The sequence below is a fragment of the Conger conger genome, chromosome 6 (assembly GCF_963514075.1).
Source record: "Conger conger chromosome 6, fConCon1.1, whole genome shotgun sequence".
Classification (NCBI taxonomy): domain Eukaryota; kingdom Metazoa; phylum Chordata; class Actinopteri; order Anguilliformes; family Congridae; genus Conger; species Conger conger.
This window is the reverse complement of record NC_083765.1, coordinates 45,490,584-45,502,974: the sequence shown is the minus strand read 5'-3', so window position 1 is coordinate 45,502,974 and position 12,391 is coordinate 45,490,584. Positions and strand designations below refer to the sequence as shown.

General features: G+C 46.1%; 1 protein-coding gene across 1 annotated transcript in view; it reads left to right on the top strand.

The window, feature by feature from the left end:
- Window positions 1–12,391, top strand: part of LOC133130757 (docking protein 4-like) — a 73,333-nt gene that overhangs the window by 8,044 nt on the left and 52,898 nt on the right. The gene's annotated exons all lie outside the window — the stretch shown is intronic.

Here is a 12,391-nt window from a genome sequence, read left to right as displayed (position 1 = left end):
GTCACTCATAGTCACCCCCCAGGCCCTCTCCCTGCCGAAACGACCCCCGTCGGCCCCCGCAGCCCTTATTTCCCGCGCTGCGTGGCGGTCGCCGGGCAGAGAGAGTTATGGGCCGGTGGAAGACCACAGTGCGCCACGGTGATGAATGTCCGAAAACAGCGGCGGACGGGGGCTGCTCGCTGTGACGATGCGGCAGAACAGATTGTGCCTGCGCTAAGTGGACTCAGTGGGCCGGCTTCTCACACCCGAGTTTCTGCTTCCTGTTCTTTTTCATTTCTTCTGTTTGATTTATATCAGCCAGTCCTCCCCCCATACCCATCTGTGTGTGTGTGTGTGTGTGTGTGTGTGTGCGTGTATCTGTGTGTGTGTGTGTTTGTATGTATGTGTGTGTGTGTGTGTGTGTGTGTGGGTGTGTGTGTACGTGTGTGTGTGCCTGTGTGTGTGTTTGTATGTGTGTGCATGGGTGTGTGGTGAGTGTGTGTGCGTGTCTGTACGTGTGTGTGTGGTGAGTGTGTGTGTGTGTCTGTACGTGTGTGTGTGTGTGTGTGTGTGTTTGTATGTGTACTGGTGAAGCCAAGTCCAGGTTGACACTGTGCAGCCTCCTTTTACCAAGAAGGAGGCCATTATGGAAAAATGTTCCTTAGTTTATTCTCCATCATCCTGAGGTTTATATAACAGGCCACACTTTCTGCTTTCAGCCTGGACATAATGTGTTTACTTGTATCCGCTTATAACTGTCATCTCCTCGTACTACAGCGGGTTTGAAATTTGCCCCCAGAAATAAAATTGTGCTGGAAGCCGGGAGAGGCCATTATCCTGCACATTAGCCTGTAATTTCAGTCGACGTTCTGGAAACTTCTGTGTCAAATTAAAAGCCGAGAATGTCATAATTACGACAACACCATCTGTTCTTGCATTTTTATTTATTTATTTAAAAAAAATTATGTTCTTTGACGTTTCAGGTATTCCAGAGTCCTTGAGATTTTCATGTTTAAAAATGTAATTGCTGTCCTGTTTTTATGTCACAGTATGTTTTTATATAGCAGTTTGTTCTGTGAAGGGCTCCAAACCCCAGTGGACATCCAGTCAGTAAAGTGCAGGAGATTAACTGAATGGGTCTTAAATCCCTGATACAGTATCAGACCCTTTCACCTGCAGTCTTTCAGTCTTTCACCTGCTAGGGGTTGATTCCCAGCTAACACAAAATGTTCTCACAATCTTGCTGCAATGTAGTGGCAATGTTGACTACACATTCCAATAACATAGGAAGAACATTACATTACATTACATGTCATCTCATTTAGTAGATGCTTTTATCCAAAGCGACTTACCAAACTGTGCATATCCAGGTCATACAATAAACAACCGAACACGTCAGTTAAGGTACAATTCATATACAACTGATTGTTAAGCTATGAACGTATGTTTAGTACACAAGATAGATTGGCCAAGTCTGTAACTACCATACCAAGACAACTACAATATGAGAAATTATAATACAGAGAAATTAATTCTGTGTCAGCTGCATTGTCACTGGAGGCGTGACAAAGTCAGGTGGTTACGGCTGGTGGTGGTTTTGTCGGACTGGGCCAGTAGGGGGCACTCTTCCCTCTGGTTAATGAGAAAATAATACTGGTGTATATCCCACTCACTGATGGGGATACAGGTCTACAGGAGGTGTCATCATTCTGATGTGATGCTTTGGTGATGAGTCATGTCAGTAAAACAGGGAACTTGAAATCTGTCATTCCAGATTCCTATTCAAATCCAATTTTCTTTTCTCCCGGGTAACTGAATGAACAATCAGTGCTGCTGATTGGCCAGACTGCCTTCACTCCTGACTCCCAGGTAAAGGGAGGGTGGAAAACCGGCGGTTCTCGGCCCTTGAAGGCCCTTGATTTGATGATTCCTGTTGTATAAGCCTTTTGAAGCCCATGGAAGGCGGAGTATAAATACAAGTCCATTATCTTGGAAGCTAATGACGGAGTTAATTAAAAACATTTTTGGCATGACTCATATTCTCCATCACATCACTTTACCGGTGACGAGTGAAGAGTGGCCTGATTAGGTTCTGATTGGTCCGTGTCATGGGTACCATCATGCAAGGCATTGGGGCTTTTAGCCAATGAGTGAGCGGGGTGTATTAATCAAGACCAGGCACGGCGAGGGTACAAGTCGCGCCCCCCCTTTCCCAATTTGGATATCTGTACCTCTCCCTTGTCCTGCCTTTTTGCAACTAGTAGCCTAGTGGTGAGGGTATGTGACCGGGACGTGGAAGGTTGGTGGTTCAAGCCCCAGTGTTGCCACAATAAGATCCACTCAGCTGTCGGGCCCTTGAGTAAGGCCCTTTACCTCACATTGCTCCAGGGGGGATTGTCCCCTGCTTAGACTAACCGAGTGTAGGTAACTTTGGTTAAAAGCATCAGCTAAATGAATGTTAATGCAGTTACACAAACAGCCATGTTAATGCAGTAACACAAACAGCCATGTTAATGCGGTAACACAAACGGCCATGTTATGTGCAATAACACAAACAGCCATGTTAATGCAGTAACACAAACAGCCATGTTAATGCGGTAACACAAACGGCCATGTTATGTGCAATAACACAAACAGCCATGTTAATGCAGTAACACAAACAGCCATGTTAATGCGGTAACACAAACAGCCATGTTAATGCGGTAACACAAACAGCGATATTATGTGCAGTTCACCCATCATGATGCCCGTTCGGACCGTTGTAGGAGGCAGTTTCTCGCTCAGGACGCAAGACTGTGGGTATGCTGTAGGCCTGATGCTGGGTCAGTGTAATGTTTTGTATTGTCTCACTTTCAGGGTCAATGCAGGGTCGGTTAAGCTGACCCCAGATCAGTTATTTCAGTGGCTGCAGTGGATAAGTGGGGATTTAGAGTAATGGCCTGGGTTGTTCTGTCTCTGACGTAGCGCATTGTTAGGAAGTCTTCAGCTACAGCGTACCAAGAGAAGACACGGCCTGAATAATTTATGCCTCAGATAGATGATACGTGGCCATATCTCTCTAGCGAGATGGAGAGAATAAACGTTTGTTTACCCAACTTTCAAGTAGGCCCATCTGACTGCCTCTCTCTCTCTCGCTCTCTCTCTGTTACTCTCCCTCTTTCATAATTTGCTTATGTGTGTGCTTTTGGGTGAGAGCATTTTGGTTGTGCATGTGTGTGTATTTTCAGTTTGTGTGCATAAGTACGTCTGTGCAGGGTGTGTGTATATGTGCTGAACCCACGGAAAACATAAGTCGCTTTGGGCAGTGTGTGTGTACATGCACATGTCTGTGTTCATTCATATATGTGTGTGTGTGTGTGTGTGTGTGTGTGTGTGTGTGTGAGTGTGTGTCTGTGTGTGAGTGTGTATGAGTATGTATGTTTGTATGTGTATGTGTGTGTGTGTGTGTGTGTGTGTGTGTGTGTGTGAGTGTGAGTGTGTATGAGTGTGTATGTGTGTGTGTGTGTGTGTGAGTGTGTGTGAGCGTGTGTCTCTGTGTTATTGCTGTGTGTGTGAGTGTGAGAGAGTGTGTGTGAGCGTGTGTGTCTGTTTTATTGCTGTGTGTGTGAGTGTGAGAGAGTGTGTGTGAGCGTGTGTCTCTGTGTTATTGCTGTGTGTGTGAGTGTGCGTGAGCGTGTGTCTCTGTGTTATTGCTGTGTGTGTGAGTGTGTGTGAGTGTGTGTGAGCGTGTGTCTCTGTGTTATTGCTGTGTGTGTGTGAGTGTGTATTATATGAGTCAGTAGCGAGTGGGTCTGGTGCTAGTCTCAGTGTCTCCACACTGCACTCTGAATCACACACTGGAGGCTGTGGATCTGCCTGCTGTGTCAATACGCTGTCTGACACCATCTCAGATGGGCTGTGTGTGTGCATGTGTGTGTGTATGTGCATATGTGTATGTGTGTGTGCGCGTTTGTGTGGGTGCGTATGTGTGTGTGTGTGCATGTGTACTCTATGTGTGTGTGTGTGTCTTGTAGGGTTATGGGGTTTTGCGAGTGACGCCTGTGAGATCCCCCTGTAAGTCCCCCGTCCCGTTCAGGTTTCCCCTTCCTCCCCTGTTCTGGATCGAGTTTCGGGGTTTAATTGGGTTTCAGCCCCCATCGAGAGCCCCCCCCGGCTCTCTCTCGCTCCTACTGTCTCTGTCTCTCTCTCTCTCACCCTCTCTCTCTCTCTTTCTCTTTCTCTGTCTCTCTTTCTGAGGAACGGCCCATGAGCTCAGCTGTAATTCTCTCTGGCATCGCTCTCCTCCTGTCCACAGACAGACCCCCATCTTGCTCTCGCACCCATGTCAGCTTCGGTTTGAGAAGCAGGCAGCTGGGCCTTCAGTGCCCGGTGTCCACTTCCTGTTTCTGTTTGTTTTTAAAGTAGTTTGTTTGCCCATTTCATGAACCAAAGATATCTCTCCGTGCGCTGCCTGTAGCGGCCTTGTCAGACGTTAAGGCGTATGAAGTGTGCAGCAGAGATGTGTGGCAGAAGCTGCGTGCGCAGTAGCACGGGGCTCTGTGTAGCCGGGGGATGTGGTGACACGCTGCACTCTCTGGCAGTCCTGTTAGTTTAGACAAACCCTCTCCAGCTATTTCCTGCTGTGCGCTGTGTGTGAGTGTGGGAATGTGTGTGTGTGTGTATGTGTGTGTGAGTGTGTGTGTGAATGTGTGTGTACTGTATGTATGTGTGTGTGCGTGTGTGTACTGTATGTGTGAGTGTGTGGGGGTCTGTGTACTGTATGTGTGTGTGAGTGTGTGTACTGTATGTGTGTGTGTGCGTGTATGTGTATGTGTGTGTGTGCATGTGTGTGTATGTATGTATGTGTGTACGAGTGTGTGTGTGTGTGTGTATGTACGTGTGTGAATGTGTGTGTGTATGTGTACGTGTGAGTGTGTGTGTGTGTGTACGTGTGTGTGTGTGTGTGTGTGTGTGTGTACGTGTGTGTGTGAGTGTGTGTGTGTGCGGTGTACCTCCACGGAGCGCTCTTCCGGCTCTTTTAATGGGGAATGATGACACAGAGCAGCCTCACTCTGATGGGTCTCTCCCTGGCTGGGCTGTGGCGGGTCTCTCCCTTGCTGGCCTGTGGCGGGTCTCTCCCTTGCTGGGCTGTGACAGGTCTCTCCCTTGCTGGGCTGTGGCGGGTCTCTCCCTGGCTGGGCTGTGACAGGTCTCTCCCTTGCTGGGCTGTGACAGGTCTCTGTCCCTCTCTGATGGGCAGCGTTTGGCCCACAGCGGGGGCGGTACTGTGCGGTATTGATCAATGCAGGTGGGGGGGGGGAGCGTGACTCACAGATGCGGCCAAGCTCTGCCGACATCATACTCTTCCAGAGGCCCCTGTCGGTGTCTTCTCTCCCTCTCTTTCTCTCTCTCCCTCACTCTCTTTCTCTCTCTTTCTTCCTCTCTCTCCTTCCCTCTCTCTCCCTCCATCTCTCTCCCACTCTCTCTCCCTCTCGCTCTCTCTCTCCCTCTCGCTCTCCCTCCATCACTCCCTCTCTCTCTCTCTCCCTCTCTCCCTCACTCCATCTCCAGGCTCAGATCTAAATTGAAGCGTGTGTTTGTTCTGGTCCTCAGGGCCCCGGGCGGCCGTGTTAAAGGATGTTTTATCCTGAAAGACTCTCCTTTTAAAAAGGACCCTGAGGACTGTTGTGCGGAGGCCGGTTTTTGTAGTTCCCCGGCGGTCCTGTTGCGCGCGCGATTCCCAGCACCGCCCACAGTGTGGCCACGTGCCCCGGCTGTACTGGATGTGCAGGGGACGCAGCGAGGCATGGTGGGAAGGGTACTGCGCTTGCAGCTCTGGGTTCGATTCCCTAAAAGGGCTTTGCTGTCATACCCTCTCGCAGGGTACTTCAACTGAATTGTTTATATCAGTGAAAACATTGATTGTATGTGAAAGTAGTCTAGCTTGTGTAAGTTGATAAGATGTAAATTTGAGGCTTTTATGGCCTAAAATGTATGCTTATAGCTGACTGCGTCTCTCTCTCTCTCTCTCTCTCTCTCTCTCTCGCTCTCTCTCTGTTACTCTCCCTCTTTCATAATTTGCTTATGTGTGTGCTTTTGGGTAAGAGCATTTTGGTTGCGTATGTGTGTGTATTTTCAGTTTGTGCCCTGCTTAGTCGAATCAACTGTAAGCTTTGGACAAAAACTAGCTAAATAACAAATTATTTTTATTTTCTATAGCTGTCCCAACACGAAAAGCCAAGTTACCCATAAAGCACTCACTCTGTACTCTATAAACCTCTAAAAGCACAATTCTTAAAAATCTACCTATGTGCAAACTATTGAAGTCAAAATAATGTATGTGCTATCCCCCATGGCATGGCATGACAGATGACATGCCTTAAATCCCAATATATCTTCCTTCCCTGTGTGTGAATATACAGTTTCTATTTGTGGAATGTAAATATAAGCAGTTCCTGGATTTTAACACAGACATGTTCTGTATATGAATATAGGCAGCCACTTTATATGGGGATGTAGACAGTCTCTACGTGAACAGTGTCAGTAAAACGCATAGTGTGAGTCTGAATATAAACACGGTGCCCTGCTTGCGCGTAGTGCTGAATGCTAAAGAGCCTGGCGGTGAGGGGTTCGAATGTAAAGGTAGCTTTTCCAGCAACGCTTCGGTTCTTCAGAGCAGACCCAACGCCCGCCAGGTCCTGTTTTTTCCTCCGGCGTTCTCTGCCCTGCGCTGCGTCTCTCCTTTAATGTTTTATCTGTTCTTAACTGGTCTCACCAGAGGAAGAGGCCCGGTTGTTTCTGACCGATCCCACAACGCTCGCTGTTAAAGGAGCCAGATGGTGCTGACAACCAGTTGTTCTCTTTCTTCTCCTAGTGAAGAAATGGCATGTTTCAGAGCACTGGAAGATATGAAATGTAGCATTGTCTTCTCTCTCTCTCTCTCTGTCTTTCTCTCTCCTTCCTCCCTCTTAATTCAATATCAAATTTGTTTATTCGCATGAAAACAAGTAAATATGAATAATATTAATTCAATAATAATATGAAAATATGAATTATTATGATACATTCAACAATATATGACGATGATATATTGTTATATTATTGTTATTTCTCCCTCTCTCTCTCCCTCTCTCTTTCTCTCTCTCTCACCATCTCCCTCCCTGTACCTTTCTCCCTCCATCTGTAAGAATGCAGCAATGTTCTCACTTTCCTCTTATCAAGGTCAGCGCCACTCAAAGCCTCCATCTATCTGCCCGGTCAGTTTTAGTTCAGGGTCACCTGACCTCCTGGCCCCATTGGCGAATCAGAAGAGGGAATATTCCCATGAAAGAGCATAGGGGCTTGCCCACGCCTGTGTTTTTACCCGAAGGCCTACAGCTTCAGTAGCATTGCTGCCTGACTGACCCGCTATAGGCATACAGAGATACCAGAACAGCTCCAGGTCAAGACCTGAGAATTGTTAGGTTCTAACCAACATTTTGGGCAGAAATTAGTTAATGTCATAAATATGTTCTTCATAGAGCAATTTGATAGGATTTTGACATTGTACATTCACAGAGTACTTTTAAGGTGTCTGTCCTTTTGATCTCTGAAGAACTGCCCTGCATTTCAGTTTTTGCTGTGTTAGGATGTGAAAGCTTTGACACTCAATATCTCAACACTACTTATCACTACTCAAGACCTTATCGTTCTAAGATCACAGGGTGTAGCTCTACTTCTGCTCCCATGATCCAGACGGCCACCATTTTAAGTGCCTCACTTGTCGCCCTGCTGATGTGACATGGCGGCTCTGTAGTGCAGTGGGTAGGGAACTGGTCTTGTAACCCGAAGGGTTGCATGTTTGATTCCCAGGTAGGACACTGCCACTGGGCCCTAGAGCAAGGTTCTAGGTTTCTGAAGTCTAACTAATATGAACCGTTGTATTTCCCACTCAGTGATGGGGACACTGGCCTATAGGAGGTGTCATCTTTTGGATGAGATGCTTTGGTGATTTGTGATGTCATATCCCATCAGTGCTCTCCGCACACTGGTGTAGTAGATGGTAGCATCTGCTAATGTCCTCTAATCTGGACCTTGAATCGAAATCCAGCCCAGGTTTTCCTTTCTCCCTGGTAGTTAGCTGAACATTTAGTGCTACTGATTTGCCAGACTGTCTTCACACCTGGCTCCCAGGTAAAGGGAGGGTGGAAAACCATCATTTGATGAATACTGTTCTAAGTCCTGAACCACTTCAGTATATATCTAGCTGTATAAACGGATACTGTGTAAAAAATGCTCAAAGCTGTGTACATTGCTCTGGAAATGAGCGGCAGTAATGGGGTAATATATGGCATTTTCACAAGGAGGCAGCGCAGGAGGAAAGCACCATATCTGCTTCCTGTGACCGGGCTTGGAGGACCTATCTTGTGTTTTTTTAGCCTCAGTTTCTCCTTTTCTCTCTCTCTCTCTCTCTCTCTCTCTCTCTCTCTCTCTCTCACTCTGCCTCCTGCCTCCTGCCTCTTCAGTCCTCTGGTGCAAAGGGAAGCTGTGGGAACGGGCTTTGACCAATGGCTTTTGAGCTCTGTCATCCAGACGGTCTTAGGGTTTAGTGTGGAGGAGCTGCTGTCAGCCTGGCGGAGTTTTCAGAACTGAAGGAATAAGTTATTTTCAGAGCACTGGAGGTGAGCCTGGGTGTGTGCGTCTGCATTTCTTGGGCTTTTTGGAGCATCTCAGCTGCCCTACTGTGTAGCTTGTATCTGTGTGTGTGTCTGTATGTGTGTGTGAGTGGGTCTGTTTGTGTGTGTCTATGTTTCCGTAAGTGTGTGTGTGTCTGCGTGTGCTCTGGATAAGAGCATCTGCCAAATGCCATTAATGTAATGTAATGTGTGCATGTGCGTGTGCTTCTGTTCGTGCGTGTGTGTGTCTGTAGTCTTGTGTTAGTGTGTGTGTCTCCCTGTTTGTGTGTCTGTGTCTCTGTTTGTGTGTGTCTGTGTCTCTGTTTGTGTGTGTCTGTGTTTCTGTGTGTGTGTGTGAGAGTGTGTGCTTCTTTGAGTGTATGTGTATGTGTGTGAGTGTGTTTGTATTTGGCTGTTTCTGTAAGTGTGTGTGTGTGTGTGTGTGTGTGTGTGCCAGACAGTCTGTCTCAGAAAGACGTTCAGTACTTGATAAGGGGAATGTGCTGAGACACAGACTTTCTGATTTCCATCTGAATAGTAGATCCTAATCTGGCCTCATTTCCCAGGTTCTTCTCTCTCCCTCTTTCTTTCTCTCAATTTCTCTCTTTCTCTCTGTCCTTTCATTTATCTGTCTATGATCCTTCCATTTATCTGTCTGTGAGACTATTTCTGTTTCCAATTCCCCACTTACAGCCCATAACTCCCAGATTAACCAAACATGTATCACTCAGGTACTGTACACTCGGGGATACTCCCCACAAGCCTGGGTTTTGGTATGGTCCAGTCACCTCCCAGTGTAGTCCGCAGCAGGCATATTGCAGAACATTCCAATTCCAATCAAAAAATGGGGGATCGAGAGGGTGTTGGCATCTGAGCAATTGGATTTTCATAGCTCATAAAAAGCATGGAATGGCCCATTTGAAGTGCTTTTCTCAAAGGAAATGTCATTCCTAAGTAGTTTATTATGCAACATTTATCCAGGGATGATGATGAGGAAATGTGGAATTTGTGGTTTAGGCTTGCCAGCGCTACGGGTAATAGGCTAATATTTCTCTGTCTGTTTTTATCCATTGCATAACACCACCATGTTTTCATCCAGCTTCTGTTGAAGAAGTGTTTTTACATTACTGGCATTTGGCAGACATCTTATCCAGAGTGACGTACAGTTGATTAGACTAAGCAGGAGTCAATCCTCCTGCAATACAGGGTGAAGGGCCTTGCTCAAGGGCCCGACGGCTGTGCGGATCTTATTGTGGCTACACCGGTCATTAACCTTAACCTCTACGCTAGAGGCCGCCCTACCTTTTTGGGTGTAGACTGTATAATGGGACCTATAGAAAGGTAGCAGTCTGCTTGAATTTTCTGCCTAGTCTCTCATTTTCTTGGAGTGGTCAGAAAAAGGGAGCTCTTGTCTATAACGTAAAACGGAAAGGTAAAGGGACCCGTGTTAAGATCATGTTGCTATTGTGGTTGTTTTCCAAGCTAGAGGCAGTTACTCCGATGTCTCCTGCACCTCAAAGTTTGAGTTCACACACACGCATACACACACACACACACACACACACACGCATACTCACACACCCATATATACAGGCAACTGTTTGTTTAAACATATTTGTTCAAAGAAGTACTACCTGCCTCTGAAGGCTAGTGTTCTGCTTTGTAAGTCCACAGTGTGATGAAGCAATTAAAATCACAGGGGAATACATGAAACGTCTCCTCAGACATTTCCAAACAACATTCAAGGTTAGGATGTACAAAGTAAAAACGCATAAGGAAAATATCTTCCAGATGCACTTTGTTCAATAGCAGAACTACACTTTTTCAATTGCCTTAAAGGTGTTATGAATAAAACATGGCATTCATTTATTTGCTTGGTTGTCTTGCGATGTGTTGTATGATAGAGTATAGACTGTCTGGCTCTGTACATTTTGAGATGCTTTTTTTGTGCTTGCTCCTGGTTGGTGGACAGGGGACATTCTGGATTGTGCTCACTACTGATTGGTGTATGCTGTGGGGACATTCTCTATGATGCTTGCTCCTGATTGGTGGACAAGTGACATTCTGTATTGTGCTCACTACTGATTGGTGTATGCTGAGGGGAGACTCTGGATTGTGCTTGCTCCTGATTGGTGGATGCTAAAGGGACACTCTGGATTGTGCTCACTCCTGATTGGTGGACTGGGAACAGTATTGGGTCTTAATTATTAAATAGCCCTAACATTTATGCCATCTGACATTTGAACTACATTCTTGATAAGCGCATGAATGACGGCTGAAGAGTGATCCTGTGCCTCTATGTGAGACTTCTTACTGTGATCTAATCTGTGATTGAACCAGTGCTGGAGTACACAGTCAGTTAGCTCATTTAGCCAGGGGAATTACTGAAAATACAAAACATAGGACTGGAGTTGTCCAACCGTGTACTAGATTGTACTTTCTCCTGATTGGTGTTATTGGGTTCAAATAATATTTGTTTTGGATTCATATAGTTTTCTGCATTTGACTATGCTTATCCGGTGTATTATAACAAATAAAATGATCCAAAAAGTGTAAACCCTACCAATCTGCTGCTCCTTCCGGGCTGAAATGCACCAGGCAAGAGCAATGGAGCACAGAAACATTTCCAAAACAAATATTGTTTGAACCCAGGTCTGGTGTTCAGAGAGCACTGTTTGTGTGGCTTGGTGGGAGGCGGGGGTGGCTCCGTTTGCAGACGGCGTTGATGGAACATGGGTTCACCCACCCCCCCCCAGATGTGGGGTGTGTATCTGGGCAGACTCACAGCAGAGCCTGGGGGATTATCTCTGGAGATAGGCTCTGGACTTTGTAAGGAATTAGACGCCACTTCAGAGATAAAAACTTGCGTGCGATCCACTTCTTCTTCATTCCAACATACACACACTCGTGTGCACAAACACTTATCTCCCTCTCTCTTCCTCTCTCATGGACATGCTATCTCCCATTAGCAGGCACATACACGTACACAAACTCACACACTCTCCATCCGTCTCCGCACAAACACACGCACGCATACACACATACACATGCGCACATACAGACAGAAACATCTCATTTCAATCCAATTTTAATGCATTATGAAATAAAAAAGGAAATCAAAATTATACATAGTATTATTTTTCCATCTTTATCTTTGTTTGGTCTCTCAAATTTTTGCCATGCATACACACACAAATGTAAAAATACAGACTCACACTGAAAGGCAGTGATTATTACACTACTACTACTACAGTACTACCACCACCTCAGACAGTTAGAGGTAGCTCCTGTCAGTGAAGCTGCCAGATTGCTGGGGTTGTCTCATATTGTTTGTTAAAAGTGTGAAGATCCTTCACAGAACTATTGCTTCAGAAATGTGTAGCAGCCAGTTCTCCCTGCCTTACCTAAAGCAGTCTCTGCCCACCAGATGAGGACCAGCTCTGTCATATGAAAGGAGTGTCTGAGGTCACTTTGAGTACTTGAGACTGTGAAGAACTGAATAGCAAAATGGAAAGTCCTCTATCACTCATTCCAGTTTGGAGTGTACTGTTATTGAGCGGAGAATGAAGCCATAACGAATGGCTTTTAACAATGGCAATACACCTGGCCCCACAGTACATATACATAATTATGGATATACGTACATTTTTTATAAGTTAAAATGGTGGCACAGTGGTACTATGGATAGCACTGTCACTTCACAGCTAGAAGGTCTTAAGTTTGAATCCCGGCCTGGCCCTTTCTGTGTGGAGCGAATGTTCACCCCATGTCCGCAGTGT